The following is a 16,129-nucleotide window of genomic DNA, read 5'->3' as shown; positions in this document are numbered from 1 at the left end:
AAGAAGAAAGAAAGAAAGAAAGAAAGAAAGAAAGAAAGAAAGAAAGAAAGAAAGAAAGAAAGAAAGAAAGAAAGAAAGAAAGAAGGGAAGGAAGGAAGGGAGGAAGGAAGGAAGGAAAGAAGGAAAGGAAGAAGGAAAGAAAGAAAGAAAGAAAGAAAGAAAGAAAGAAAGAAAGAAAGAAAGAAAGAAAGAAAGAAAGAGAACTTTTAGGAATGCCTGGAGTCAAATCCTGTCTGATACAACATGACCACTGGAAAAGTCTGATAGCCTCACTAAATCCCTGTTTTTTAATCTATAAAATGGCAAATCTACTTAAAAGGTTGTTGTAAAACTCAAATAAGATATACATAAAGTAATGTGGAAACTTTAAAGCACAATAGAAATGTGTTATTATTAAATGTTTTGTCCTCCATAAATTTGAGCTATTATTGGTAGGAAAAGAGAAGGGGGTGGGGCGGAAATTCCACTGAAACAGCTGCCTAGATATTTCTTGAAAAGTGTCTAAGAGCATTTTTTAACCTAAGTTCTCAAGGTTCATTTTTTTTCAATGAAAAAATGATTGTTGGGGCAGCTAGGTGGCGCAGTGAATAGAGCACTGGCCCTGCAGTCAGAGGACCAGAGTTCAAATCCAGCCTCAGACACTTGACACTTACTAGATGTGTGATCTTGGGAAAGTCACTTAACCTTGATTGCCTCACCTACCCCTCCAAAAAAAAAGGGGGATTGTTGCTCATGGTTTCCTGGATAAGATATTGGGAAAATCATTTAATTTGTCACTGTGGCCTAGATGAGACATTGGGAAAGTCATTTATTTTGTCTCACTTTATACATACACAAAATTCATGTGTTCAAGTCTGGAATAGTGAAAAGCTTCAAATCACTATGAATATATGCTAGCCCAGGGCCAGACTTATATCTCAGAACATCACTAGACAACTGAAGGAAAACATGCAAACAAGCTGATCAGATCAGCATTGATACAAGGTGGGCAAAGCAAAGGCTTGGGACAAATTAGTGACAGACTTGAAATATTTATTTCAAAGGTTTGTGAACCAGAGTTTATTGCCTAACAAGCTTACTTAGTGTGTTCATGCACCAAAAGACATGAGCCAAATATGTGTCCATATATTCATGCAGTAAGGATCCTGATCCATTGATGATGTTTCATGTATTTATAGTTGCCCTCAGTGAACTGATATATATATATGTATATATATATATATATGCATGTGTGTGTTATAGATATATGTATTATTTACAATATATGTATTATGCGTTGTATATAATATACTTTTATATATTATATTTATTGTATGTATATATACATACACATATATGGTGGGAGTGGGTTGTTACATGCTCAATGTCATTCTTTCTCTTCCCAAGAGACTCCTTTCCATTGGATTCTTTTATAGACAATATCCCAATAAGTGTTTCTCAAGTCATCTGCTATCACTCTGATGTTTATCATCAAATCCCTCAGTCCTCAAATGTTCCTAGGACGCTCTTGAACTGTGATGTCTTTTTCTTTATTAATTAAGCCTTTTGGCCCTTGCTGCTTCTGGGTGTTCATTCTTGGCCTCACTAGTCTTGAGCCATCTTAGAATGTCTTTTACTTATTTCCTGGTCACTTGGTAAATTGCTAATTTCCATAGATAGCTTTCCTATAGGCTAACAAGCATTCATAATACATTCACACAATTGTTACTCCAATTGGGATTAAATCAAAGAATCTTGCTGTGATCATCAGTCATACATCAGTCACTGAGCATCACCTACCTTGACCAGCTAGGATCCAGACGGTCTGTCAAAGGCTCAGTTGAATCAAGTGGGCAGAAATTCTGAAAAGAATTGGACTTTTATTACAGAATGCTATGTTAACTGTTATGGGTGCCAAGTAGTGGCCTATCTGTAATAGGTACTCAATAGATACTTCTTGATTAATTATTGAAACCAAAAGCCCCACTCTGAATCTGTAGGAATTTTTTATTCTCTAGATTAACTTTCATATGTGCTCAAAGAACCTTTTTATTTGGATAAGAGGCATGGCAACTAATGACTCAGACCATGAACTCTGATTAGATAAGCTGACACAAGAGATTTGAAAAGCATGCTGGGAAGAAAAAACAGGGAAGTAGTAATAATGGTGTACACACCACATCCTGCTGGGAGAATGGGGAAGGAAGGATATTCCTTCCTCTTTTGCCAAAGTCAGATACTGGGTACTGATGTAGAATATTGGTGTGTGCTAAAAGTTTATTATTGTTCTTGTTTTAATCACTTCTACCAATCCCTGGCTTGGGGACTCTTCTAGACCTTAGATGGAACTCAGCTTCTCACAGAGGCCGCAACAGTGACTTTTAGATCCTCTAGTCTCAGTGTTCCTATGGTGATGAGCATATTGTTATCCAAATGTTTCAGGCTTCCTTAGATTGGAGATCCAGGGAAACCTTGTTGTGAGGACTCACAACCTTCCAGCCCTGTGGAGCCAAAAAGAGATGGTGGTTTGCTTAAAGCTGCAGGTATTGAGAATAGTTTCTGATAATGTATTTTTCTTTATCCCATAATGCTTGCTATTGTGGCATGTACCATCCAGGATGAAAGGGCATTCTTGTATACCTACCAAAATCCCTGTGTCTGTCTGGGACTTCTAGAGAAGTTAACTGCAACTCACATCATGAGTCCTTCATGGGTGGGATCAACATTCAGAGGTTAGTCTAGGGATTGCCTTTTCATCTTCCTGTTAAATCTTGAATCTCATTTTTCTCCATCCCTCTGGCTTCTACAATTCTTTACATACCTAGTTGTGACTCATTGATTTACCTCTCCCCAAATCAATTAATAAAATATTTAATAAGATTAAATAAAAGGTAATAAAAATGAAAATTCAAGAATTATTCACATAGAACATTCACATAGACTGTATATTCTGTTCAATTGCTATATCAAACCCAAATCTTCCAGTCTAGAGATTACAGCTGACACATAAGTTTAGTGATTAGTAGTTCCCAGTCAAAGGGAAAGTAGAAAGTGCCAGTGACTCAAATATACCACCGGTTGGATGCTGGACTTTTTGGTCATCATTCTAAGACCTACGACCAGGAACCATGCTCGCACCCTGCAGCTCCTCCTTAGCCTGGGTCCATACTGCTCACTCAGGATGAAAAGCTTTGCTAGGTTTTCAAGTTTCTCCTCCCCCCCCCCCCAACCCATCCCCTAAGCAATAAAATTAGTGCTGATAAATAGATACTCTGGAGTCCATGCCTATTCATCAAAGTCATAGATCTAATATCCATAGTGAAAGGGGGACAAACATGGTTTGGGGTATCTTCCTGTCTCTCTAAAAATTCTTACTTCTTCCACATCACTATGCTCCACAAATATATCAGCATGGCCACACCCATTACAATATTTTAAATACATGAATCTTGTTTTTCACTAGGATGTGAGGTCAAAGTGTTTTGGGTTTTAGTGGCAGGATCTAAAACAGAGGAATTTCCAGCGGGTGAGGGCAGAGCCAAGAATCTTGAACCTAAGCCCCAAGTCTATTTTCTGGGAATAACAGGAAGACAGTGCTGGCAAGGCTGCCCCTACACATAGCCTGTTACATTAGCCTAGTAAGAAATGGAATTGAGAGGAGCAGCTTAAGCAGGAAAAGTTAATTGTGCCACCATTCTAGTGTGTGTACGTGCTATTTAGCTGTTGTATCTAAAGGGAAAGAAGAGTGGTAACTGTAGTTGTTATTCAGTCATTTAGCTTTGTCTGACTCTTTGTGACCCCACTTGAGTGGTTTGCCATTTCCTTCTCCAGATCATTTTACGAATGGGGAAACTGAGGCAAACAGGGTTAAGTGATTTGCCCAAGGTCACAGCTAGTATCTGAGGTTAGGTTTGAACTCAGATCTTCCTGACTCCAGGCCCTGCAGTCTATCTACTACCCCACCCAGCTCTAACTAGGGCTAATATTTAGAAGGAGTCATTGTTGTGCAGTGGAAAGAACATTGATTTGGAGCCAGAGTTGGAATCCCATCTCTGCTTTGTACTCTTGGGTAAGTCACTTAACTTTTCCAGGCCTTCCATTTTCCCATCTGTAAAAGAAGCCAGGGGGAAGAATACATGTCCTCTAAGCTCCATTTTAGCTCAAAGTCTATGATTTCTAAGGGACATAAAACTGACTGGAATCTTGTTACCTTTGGGCAGAATTGGTGTCATAGTAGAGAGAAGATTATAAGGGGAGGGCTTACTTGCAGCCAGGCCTATATCACCAGCTCTTCTCTTTTTGACTTATATTGATCTGTTGGGAGGCAAAGGGGGAGGGGATATAATTTTGGTGGGTCTCTGTCTCCCTCAATAATTTTTTTCCTTTTGCCTCTGAGAAACATATATCACATGGCTATACTTGCTACGTGCCTCAGAGTAGAAAGAAATTTGTGACAGTATAGTAATTCCTGATGCTTGGCCCTAATCCTCTAAGCATATATTTGAGAGCCATAGATCTCACACATGTATGCACATACTATGCACATGTATGTGTACACATGTATGCATGTGTGTATTTGTGTGTGTATGTTCAAGCTACTACCCCTAGGTTTGGTTTGGTTTGAATAGAGGACTAATGATCTAATTTTTATAAACAGCTTCAGTTCTAGAGTGACATGGGACTGTGCCTAGATACTGCTGTGCTCCTTAGCCCCACCACACCACCTTGTAATGTTAGTGGAATAGGAAGATCTTCCTCGCCCATTAATAGGCCTGTGTGACCTGCTTTAAGCTCTGGCCCAGCTCACAGCTGTGATACATCCTGAGTCACATAGAGTTCACTGGGGGAGGAACTTGCCTAAGAGCAAGCTTGTTTAGGGGAAGCTTACTTGTAGGAAGGCTTTCACACCTTTTGGTACTAAGTTAATTAGACACTGAGTCACTAGGGTTGTGATGTCTTCTGACTCTTAGAAGTGTATATATACTCTGAATAGGTATTTTGTTTTGGGGGTTTGCTTATGAAAAGGATCTTGTGATTCCCTGGTTGAGATTCTGAGTAGCCGTATGTTCAGACCCCCCCAAGTGCTCAGATGTAAAGGCTCTCTCCATTCAGTGGTGTATGTACAGTGTATAGTGATATTGCTTTGATTCAGGCAGTCAGAGCCTTGTCTGTTGGTCTTTATGCTGATTTCTCTGCTTGTATTTTCTCTGACGTTCAAGGGGCTAACGTTTCCTCTGAACTAGTGAATGTAATTAAAGAAGATTGTTAACCCCTTTTTGAGCAGTTTTTCCTAGAAAAGCAGATTAAAGAACCTGTGCTTAGCAGGCCATCCTGTGTATACTACACCTCTAGCTACTAAAGAAGATGAAGCTCAACCCCTTCAAGGGACTCCTTCTAGTAAAATCCTCACTTTCTAAACTATCAAGAAGGAGAGGCATCCATGGCCTAGTGTTGAATTCAGAATCCTAGATCTAGAGATGGAAAAGACCTCAGTCTGATGCAGTCATTTTACATATAAGGAAACTGAGGCCTGTAGAGGTTGAATGACTTGCCCGGGATCACTCAAGTAGTATGACTGGGGTCAGATCCTACTTCTGAGGCTAATTAGCTCTATAATCACAGGAGAGATATTCCACCTCTTCAAGCCTCAGTTTTCTTACCCGTAAAAAGAAGAGAATGAAAACTCTCAATTCTCTTCCAGCTCTAAATCCATGGTCCTATGGCTCTATTATTCTCTACCTTCATTCTGCAGTTCTCCAGGAAGTCACCAATAATTTCAAAGCATGTTAGAAAGTTGCCCCCCTAAAATAAAGAAAACCAAATTTAAGAATATTTACTGTGTGGTACTTCAAAAAGTAGAATGTGTCCATTGTTGTAACTTTGTATCCCCCAACTAGATTGTAAGGTTTTTGATCACCACAGCAAAAGCAACAAAGTGGCTGATTCATCTTTGTATGTAACCCTTTCACATCTGACATGCTTTGCACATAAGTAGATGCTTAATGATGCTATGTAAATTGAATGTAGCAACCTTACAAATGGATTCTCTATGAGACCCTGGTGGCAATGAACTTAAGGGTCAGAGCTTTAAGGTCTCTGGAATTATATAGACTTCTCTCTTCCCTTCTCTTTGTCTCTGTCTCTCTGTCTCTGTCTCTCTCTCCTTTCTTTCTGTCCCTACCTCCCCTTTGTTTCTCTCCCTCCTCCCCTCCCTTCTCTCTGTCTCCCTTTCTCTCTGTCTCTCCCCCCTCCCCTCCCTTCTCTTCTCTTTTCTCTTCCTCCTCCACTTCCTCCTCCTCCTGCTTCTTCTCTCTCTGTCTCTCCCTTTCCCCTCCCTTCCTCCCTCCCTCCTTCTCCCCCTCTCTGTTTTTCCGTCTCTGTCTCTGTCTCTTTCTCTCTCTCTGTCTCTCTCTCTCTGTGTGTCTCTCTCCTCCCTCCCTCCTCCTTCTCCCCCCTCCACTCTCTCTCTGTTTCTGTCCCTGCCTCTCTCTGTCTCTGTCTTTGTCTCTGTCTCTCTGTCTGTCTGCCTCTGTCTGCCTGTCTGTCTCTCCCTCTCTCTCTCCTTTCCCCCCCCTCTCTGTCTCCCTCTCCCTCTCTTGGATAGGACCTGGGATTTCATTGTCATAAGGAATTCCAAGTGAGGAAACTCACTCTCCCAATGCATGTCAGCACTTGTTCTGCAACTCACAGTCTCAGCTGTTGCTTGGATAACTCTCTCAGAGTCTCGTGGATAGTAATGTCACAAGTGGAGTTTGAACCAAGGTCTTAGTGACTCCAAGACCATTTGTCTTTCTATTAGGCAACACTGCCTCTCAAATTATGCTAGGTGGAGTATGAAGCCACTTCATTAACTCTTTGCTGATGCTTTGAGGCTAAAATAAAGGGGTCTTTGCATCATTCTTGTGTCTTTTCCTTTGTTTCCCAGGGTAACAATATAATGACATTGGATGAGCAGTTGTCTGCTCTTATGAAAGATGTTTATAGTTATATACTAAGGACAGATACCGATTTAGGTGCTTTTTTGGTTGCTGTTCAGTCACGTCTGACTCTCTGTGACCCCATTTTGGGGTTTTCTTGGCAGAGTTGTTGAAGTGGTTTGCTCATTTTACAGATGAAGAAACTGAGGCAAACAGGGTGAAGTGACTTACCCAGGGTCATACAGCTAGTAAGCATCTAAAGTGAGATTTGAACTCATGAAGATGAGTCTTCCTGACTCCAAGCCAGGCACTCTATTCACTGTGCCCCCTAGTTGCATACCTGTCTCTTAAAAATCTGATTTCTTTGATGAGTTTCCTGCATAGCCACGTTGATCTCTTTATACACTTCTTCTTTTTCTTCCTCATCAGAATCACTTGTGCTTTGTATGCTCATAGTTTCATTCTAAGTAGCCTTCGATCCCTTTTGGAAGATGAGCCAAGTTCCATCAAAACCTCAGATCATGAGGCCTAATGTATCCTTCCTGAAAACTTCAATTTTAACTGTTACCCATCTTTGTACAATGAATCTTATGATCATTCTCTTTGGTAGAGAAAACTCCAATACAACATGCTCTTCTAAAATCTAGAGAACAAGCCAGACTCTGCTAAGTGTTTCCCTCTTTATCAATCACTAACTCTCAGAAAAGGTCACATCTTCCCAAGGATCCTCACATTTTCATTTTGCCAATCAGTTCCTCCTTATAGGTTAAGATTGAGTCTAGAATTGTAGATACTTGCATCAACTTTGTAATGAAATAGGGAAGAAGTCTTTACATCTTTTGGGGAGACATCCATGTATATGAGGTTATACTCTAATGGTCCCTATCATGTGTATCTTGACTTACATAAGTGTCTTGTTTCCCAGAGGGACATGAACTTTACTTAGTCAGATAGTACTCTGTTGAGCTCTATTCTCTCTAAGCATTATGGGTAACTAAGTAGTGCAGTGGACAGAACACTGGACCTGGAAGCACTAAGACCTGAGTTCACATCCATCCTTAGACATTTGCTATCTGTGTGACCTTGGGCAGGTCTCTTAATCTCTTCAACCCCAAAATAGAGAGGGGAAGCTAGGTGGTACAGTGGATAGAGCACCAGCCCTAGAATCAGGAGGACCTGAGTCCAAATCCAGCTTCAGATATGTACTAGCTGTGTGACCCTGGACAAGTCACTTAACCCCAATTACCTCCCAAACCCCCTCCCCACATAAAATAGGGATGATGATGATAATGATATCTACCTCCCAGGGTTGTTGTGAGAATCAAATATCTCTAAGGCACCTAGCATACAGTTAGTATTTAATAGATGTTTATTTGCTGGCTCCCTACATGGCAAGGCCGATCCAAATATTAATTTTTTGTTTTCCAGTTAAGTGGGAGAAAGGACAGCGAGGTGGTGCAGTGAATAGAGCACAAGGCCTAGAGTCAGAAAGACCCGAGTTCAAATTCAGTCTCAGACACTTTTTAGTTGTGTGACCCTGTGTAAGTCGATTTGCCTCAGTTTCCTCACCTGTAAAGTGGTCTGGAGAAGGAAATGACAAACCACTCTAGTATCTTTGCTGAGAAAACCCTGAAAGGGGTCACGAAGAGTGGGACATGACTGAAAATGACTAAACAACAAGTGGGAGAAAGACGCTCTGGGGGTGGGGTTGGGGTAATTTCTTATGAATTGGTTCAGTGATATGTTAGTTTTAGGAATCTTGGGTTTCACCTTGTTTCAAATCTCTTTTAGATGTCTTTTTGATTCCTTGAAATTCACTTTTATTTTTTATGTAAAGATTCTTTCTCTTGCAAATAAATAGCCTAGGAAAGACATATCTGTGGTCCTTGTGGTCTTGAGTGAGTGACTGGAGACAAAGGAGGTGAAGGGAATCTTCCCCAGTGTCTGAGCCAGAATATTCACATATGTATTGGCAGTGGGGACTTTTAGGAGGTTCATGGTTATAATCATAAAAGGACAGAAATATAATCATAAAAGGACAGAATACTGTCCTTTCCTTGGCTCAGCGGTATCAGTCCAGAGCTAGTGATTAAGAATGGAAGAAAATCCCAAACCACCAGGGCAGGATTTCCCAGGTTAATCCACAGAAAGAGCTCATTCTTAAGAAGATTTTTAGGGCCTACAGCTTAGGGCATGACAAGCCCACAGCTTCTGCTCTCTGATAGATATAATTATTGACTGGGCAAACCAAGAGTTTATCATGTGCGTCACTATTAACAGAGGGGAGGGGCAACAGATGTCTGAATAATTGAAGTCCCCCAACACAATCATACCCTGTATTTATGCCAACAAGGGAAATATGGAAACTCAGATTAATTTTAATTCCTGTCATGACAGAATTGGTCTAAGATTATAGCAGCAATGACCTAGAAATGACCTCATGGGGAAAAGACAGTCAAGTCAGAATGATCACTTCCAGGATGTTTAACAAAGTGGATTCTGCCCTGAAAGACCCTGATCTGACAATACACACAAACTTAAGTCACCACATTTCCTTCAGTCTCCCACAGAAATGTGATTTTTCTCCTGACTCACTCTTAGCCAATTCAGGATGTGCAATCTGAAAATGTTGTTTCAAGGAAGTTTAGTTCAGAAAGACAAAGAATTTACTAAATATACATGTAACACCCAGCTTTAAATTTACTTACATTTCTTTCCCAGTAAACATTGAACTTGTCATAAAATTCAATTACCACATCAACTACCAGTGCAATAAGGAGGAGAGGTCTGAAGCCAAAGACTATTTAACAGAAGAACCATTAAATTAAATAACTCGCATTAGGAAAATATTATATTTACTTTAAAAAAATCATAGAGTTCAATTAGGCTGATAAATGTAATTATCTACCCTGGAATTAAAAAAAAAAGCAACAACATAAAAACACCCAGCCAAGAATTTTTTCCATACTTGTGAAATTCTTCAAATCTAGTGGTCTCCTCATGGTCACTCAAAAGAATGTGAAACCGTAGAATCATTGAGTTGGAAAGGATGTTAGCATTCAACCTTCTTCCCAGTACAGCAAATCCAGGTACAACATTTCTGACAATTATCTGACCTTTGTTTAAATACTTGCAGTGATGAAGAGAAGGCTAAATTTTGAGGCCAATCATTTTATTTTCCAAAAGTTCAGATGATTAGAAACATCCTGTTTGTATTATGTTAAATCTAATATCCACTAATCCTGGTAACATAGCATATGGAGCAACATAGAATATATTTCCTTTCTGACCTCCAAGTATTTGGAAACTGGTATCATTTCTCTCTTTGGCTTTCCCTTCTTCAGGAGACATTTTCTCTTTTCCTTCCACTATTCCTTATATGTCATGGTTTCTAGAAATTCATATTCAATGTTCCCTTTGGTCTGTGGTTCCCTCAATTAAACATATTACTCCAGATGTTATCACACCCAGCATAGTATAGCTATTTCTTCCCATGACCTGGACTCTGTACTGCTTTTAATGAAAACAGGCAAATGCCCTAATTTTAAGAAAGAGACAAAAGGTGAATTCTGAAAACTACATACCAGTAAGTGGGATATTTATTTTCAGCAAAATTCTAAAAGAAATTACTGAACAGATGATGGGTGAATTCTTAGAAAGGAAATGGGTGAAAACTAAGAGGAACCAGGGGTTTGCTAGTAATAAATTATGTCCAATTAATTTAACTTCCCTTTTTCATAGCATTTCCAGATCAGGAGAATAAGATGAATGTGGTATTTTTTATTTTAGCAAGGCATTCTCAATGCAGTGGTGAACATGGCAGCAGAAATTCAGGAGTAGAAAGTAACAAGGACTATTCACAACAAAAACAATAGCTTATATTTGTATAGTACTTGAATGTTTCCAAAATGCTTTCTGTACAACAACTCTTTTGTGTTTAAAAGTTCCCAAGTGCTCCAATTTTAGTAGGACCTATAGTCAGCCCATGGGTTTAACCCACAAAGACTAATCAACAGTGCTGGTATTATAATTGTTGTCCTATGAACCACTCTCATCTCTCATAGTTCTGCTCTTTTTGCCAGCAAACAATTATTTGGGATCAAGAAAAGGATTTGGGAAGTCTGCGAAGGATTTAAGATAAAAAGTCATCCAAGGACTACAGGATGGAAATGGAAGGACAACAAACAGAAGGAAAATGGAAAAGATCTGCAAAGATTTTTATAATTTTCCCCCCACAAGGTCAATAGAGCCGCCACACTTCAGCTCTAGCACCGGAGTTCTTGTGCTTACAGAAGATTTTAAAATGACACTAAAGAGAACAAAAATGGAAAAAGTAGCTGGAATGGACAAAAAATATGTAAAGGAGACCAGTGCTGGAGGTGATAGAGTTGTAAGGACTCTGAGGAATTGATTCACAGTGCACTTTAAGGGTGGGAAGATACAGAAGGTGGGAGGGAAAAATATCAGATTATATTACTAATGAAAAAGGCAACCAAGAATACATCAACACCTACCACCTTGTCTGCCTAATTTCTCATCTATGTAGAATCTTCATGAGAATTAACTATACATGCATCAAGAACATCTTTGATGAAGGTATTGGCAGGTAATAGGCTTTTGAAGTGACATTTCACAATAGAATGTATTTTTGCCATTACACAGTTGCCTAAAGAATGTAGAAAGATGTAGAGATTGTGCTTATTTTTTGTTGATTATTTTGAAAAGCATTTAATTAGGTAATGCAAAATTCTGTCTTAAAGGCTCTCTTCTAACAAGTTGTTTCCCATTTGTACATCAAAATTATTTGATTCCTTGAAAGATACAAAAATAAAGCTAACCCTATTTGATGACCGTTTGATCATAAATAACAGGTGGGACATAAAATGGGGAGACATATGCCTGCCAAAAATGTTTGCAACTGTTGTGGAGGAGATCCAACCCAGAGTCCTAGTTAAAGATGATTTCTTATGGATGAGGACGTCCTCCATATGCTCTTGCTTGTAGATGGCATTATATTGGTTGCATCATGCCTCAGAGCATTGAGAAGCCTCCTAGCAGGGATCTGTAATAACTCAAAAGAATTTACCTAACCATCTACTCAGGAAAATCTAAGTATTCGAATATCTATTGTCTACACTATGACATGTGATTACAAAGACAAACTATAGAGCCTATGTCTGTATCTAGAGCATATATCTGGGTAAAACATATAGATGGATGAGTGAGGCCCATAATTAAACAGGAGGAAGTCAGCAGGCCAAATTGCCTTTGGGAAATTTCAAAACTCTCATTATGTCCCCAAACTTATCCCAGAAGCAAAGTCTCATCTTTTTAATCCCAATATTCTTTTTAGTGTTGTTGCATAATTGCAAATCATGGCACATTGCAATCTCCAAAGGATTAATAATTAGTATTGCCAGAGGGCAATGGACCGGTTTATGGTAGGTTGGAGCAGGCTGCAACATATAACCAATGAGGAACTTTTCTTTTTCAATTTAATTTTTTTAAAAAAGCTCAATTAACAAAATTCTACTTTTCCTCCCACTCTACCCTCCATTGAAACAACACAAAAGAAAACTTTTTAACAAATATGCATAGTTAAGCAAAACAAAATCCCACATTGACCATGTCTCAAAAGTACATGCAAATGAAGAATTTCAAAGAAGAATAGGAGTAAAGGATGTTGTAGGAAAATGTGTAATCAAAAAAGGAAGATAAGCTGGGGACATAGCAAGAGCAAGAGATAACTGATGGACAGTCTATGTGCACCATTGTTATCCTTTGAAATAGCAAAAGAAAGTAGAGACCCCTGCATTGAATGAATGGGAAGATTTGAATCAGAATCACAAAGCATGGACCGGCATGAATCTGCACTATCGTAAAGGACATTCAGTTTAATGAGATTATAAATCCATGTATTTGAAAATTAATAATAATTATAATAACTAACATATTAATGCTTTATAGCTTACAAAATGTTTTATGTATACTAATTTCACAGAATCAGTGATTTGGAAGGGACCTGAGGGACCATCCAGTCTGGTCTGTACCTGAATAAAGATCCACCTTAACAGAATCTGTTCAAGTAAATATTCAACCTAATCAACTGGTATCCTCTTCTCTTTCTGATATCTTGACATTTGATCCTTCAATGCCCTGTAACTAGGTGGTGTAGCGAATACCGCTAGACTTAGGGAAAGGGAGGCCTGAGTTCAAATTTGACCTCACAACTGGATGACCCTGAGCTTAACCTCTCTCACATTCTGCTTCCTCATCTGTAAAATGGAATAATTTGAACAGCATTTGATTAAGTAATGCAAAATTCTTCCTTAAAGGCTCTCTTCCAACAAGTTGATTGCTATTCATTCATCAAAATTATTTGGTTCCTTGAAAGATATAAAAATAAAATAACCCTATTTGATGATCCTTTCATCATAAATATGAGTTTAGGCATAAAATAGGGAGACATATACTTGCCAGTTGGGGTTGTGGTGAGGACAAAATGAGGTAACATTTTTAAGACACTGCAAATCTTAAAGCACTATATAGATATTATAGATATTATTATCACAATATGCACCTAAACTTTCAGTGGCAGTTCAAGCACTGAGGCATAGCTTTCATCTGAGGATGTCTGAATGATTTCAAAACATAGAGGCAATTTATTCTAAAACATTAAAGTGGGGATCACAGAGGGAGATCAAAGGGCAGATCAGGATGGCTTCTTGATTCACAAACTATGTAAAATGGAGCCCAAAGAGGAGACCACAACCTATGGCTTCAAGGAAATGGGCATGGAACTCCCCACCACTGCATGCCAAGTGGTGAACATCACAGATGGGAATGGAGAGAGAAATACAAGTGAAGTTTCCCATTCTAGTGGAAATAGGGAAGCAGATTTGGAAACAGTCCAAATTCAAAGGTCAAGAAAAACATCATTTACATCTCTCCATGGTTGAAAGTGTGCCTGAGAGCCTTGCTTTTAGAAATAGGAAAGCAAAGAAATCACCTTGGAATAAAGACAGAGGAGCTTGAAATGCCTTTCTTACATTTATATGACTAGCTCCAGACTCTTGGAGCCTAACCATTGCCCTTTAGCCTCTTTGGTCCCCTTTTGCTCAGCAGTGCTGCTGTTTGGCATAAGGTACCTCTCTTGGCTGCATTCCAGCTTCAAACAAGTGGCTGCTTCTGGGGGAAAATCCCTTGGCAATGAAAAATATGGGAAACTTTTTTTTAAGTTCCAATGTATCCCTGTTCTGGGCATATGCTCCAAGAAGGCCAAAGGCAGAAAGGCCCAAAGTTTACTAAAATATTCATGGCAGCACTTTTGTAGTAGCAAAAAGCTAGAGATAAAGTGGGAACCTACCAATTGAGAAAGGGCTAAATAAATTGTGGTATATGAATATGATGAAATATAGCACCAGTAAAAATAAATGAGAGGCATGAGGAATTCAGAGAAACAAAGGAAGACTTGTATAAACTGATGCAGGATGAAGTAAGCAGAACTAGAAGAACAACATGCACAATGATTATAACGAGGTAAATGAAAACAGCACTAAGATATAGAAACAAAATAAGGCCATTCACCATGAGTTCCTTCTTCTCCCTCCTTCCTCATCTCCTATCTTTCAGATGCCTTCTACCATTCTCTCTTCCTTCACTCCTATCTTACATGATGAAGCAGTCCTACTCCTTACCAAGGTTAACCCTCTACTTGTTCAAGTGATCCCATTCCATCCTGTCTCCTCTAACAGATTGCTTTTTCTGTTATCGCCACTGTTTCACTTATTTTCAACCTCTCTCTGGCTCTTTTCTTACTACCTACCAACATGTCCATGGCTCCCCCATCCTGAAAAACCTCTCACTGGATCCTTCTATCCCTATAAACTATCATCCTGTATGTTTTCTGCCCTTTGTAACTAAACTCCTCAAAAAGGTCATTTACTTATCCTGTATATGGTTCGCTTCATATATATTTGTTTTCATGTTGTTTCCCTCATTGGAGGGGATTGTCTTGTCTTTTTTGGTATCCTCAGTGCTTAGCACAATGCCTGATACATAATAGATGCTTAACAAATGCTTGTTGATTGACTGCTGCCTTGATTAATTGCAGTGACCTAAACCTGGTCCCAAGAACTAATGTTGAAATGTATTTCCCTCCTCTAAGTAAAAAATTATAGGATGTGGAATATGCCACTGTCAGATGTGATCACGGTGTCTGTTGGTTATGCCATAAATGTATCTTTCTTACAGAGAAAGTTTCAATCAAGTGGGGGATTACTAAGGAGGAAATTTCTGATATAAACTCATAAAGCAATAATTTTTTTAAAAGATCCTTTGAACAATTTGAGAGAAAACCATGTCAGATTGGTTAATGACATTCAGCTTTCCCTTCCATGGTTCTCCTTGCTTATATTTACCCACTTACAGTCAATCCTAGGTTACATTGAGCTAAGCCAATCACCCTAGGTTCTATCTGGGGTGGTAGTAGAGGACTGGTTCTATGACAATTATTAGATTATAAATTCCTTGGGATCAGAGACTTCATCTTTGTATCTCTGGCACATAGTTTAGTGCCTTATTCATAGTAAGTACTTAATAAATATTAGTTCAATTGATGGGAAAAGCTGGGAGGAAGCAGTAAGGGAGACGGAGATGCTGCTAGCACCAAATAACAAGGGTAAATTTAATCACTTCTTCAAAATGCTTTATTTCAGAAACATGCACAAAAAAATCACCACCTTGATATTGTAGAAATGATGAGAACCACATATTTGATCATAATAATGAGCTTGTTATAATAATGTATCATAGTAAATTTTGACTATGAAAAAATGAAAATTCACCTTTGTGATTGGCCCTTTCTTGTACCTATAACCAGTCCTTCAGGGGGAGATTGGGGAGAGGAAAAGTGTTGGAATTGGCTGCCCTTCTCCACTTCCATAGACTTCTTAGGTTTCAACATAAGGTGGCTATGGAGAAGATATAGCTAATTCCTCTATTTTAATCACCCTGATAGGGATACTTTTGCAGTTGATTTGACATGGTCCATTTGCACTTTGGACCTTGTATGATGAAGTTTGCATAACTTCAATTAATGTGGCAGGGTTCTGCTTTGGGCCTGCTTGATTGTTTCCAGCATAGACTAACTTTTGTGATATAAAGGAGTAAAGAACAAGGACAGATGGAGCAATATTCAAAATGCCCTCTTCTTAGCCTTGTGAGTTCAGCCT

This window comes from Trichosurus vulpecula, chromosome 7 (genome assembly GCF_011100635.1).
Source record: "Trichosurus vulpecula isolate mTriVul1 chromosome 7, mTriVul1.pri, whole genome shotgun sequence".
In the NCBI taxonomy this organism is placed as follows: domain Eukaryota; kingdom Metazoa; phylum Chordata; class Mammalia; order Diprotodontia; family Phalangeridae; genus Trichosurus; species Trichosurus vulpecula.
This window is presented reverse-complemented; position numbering follows the sequence as displayed.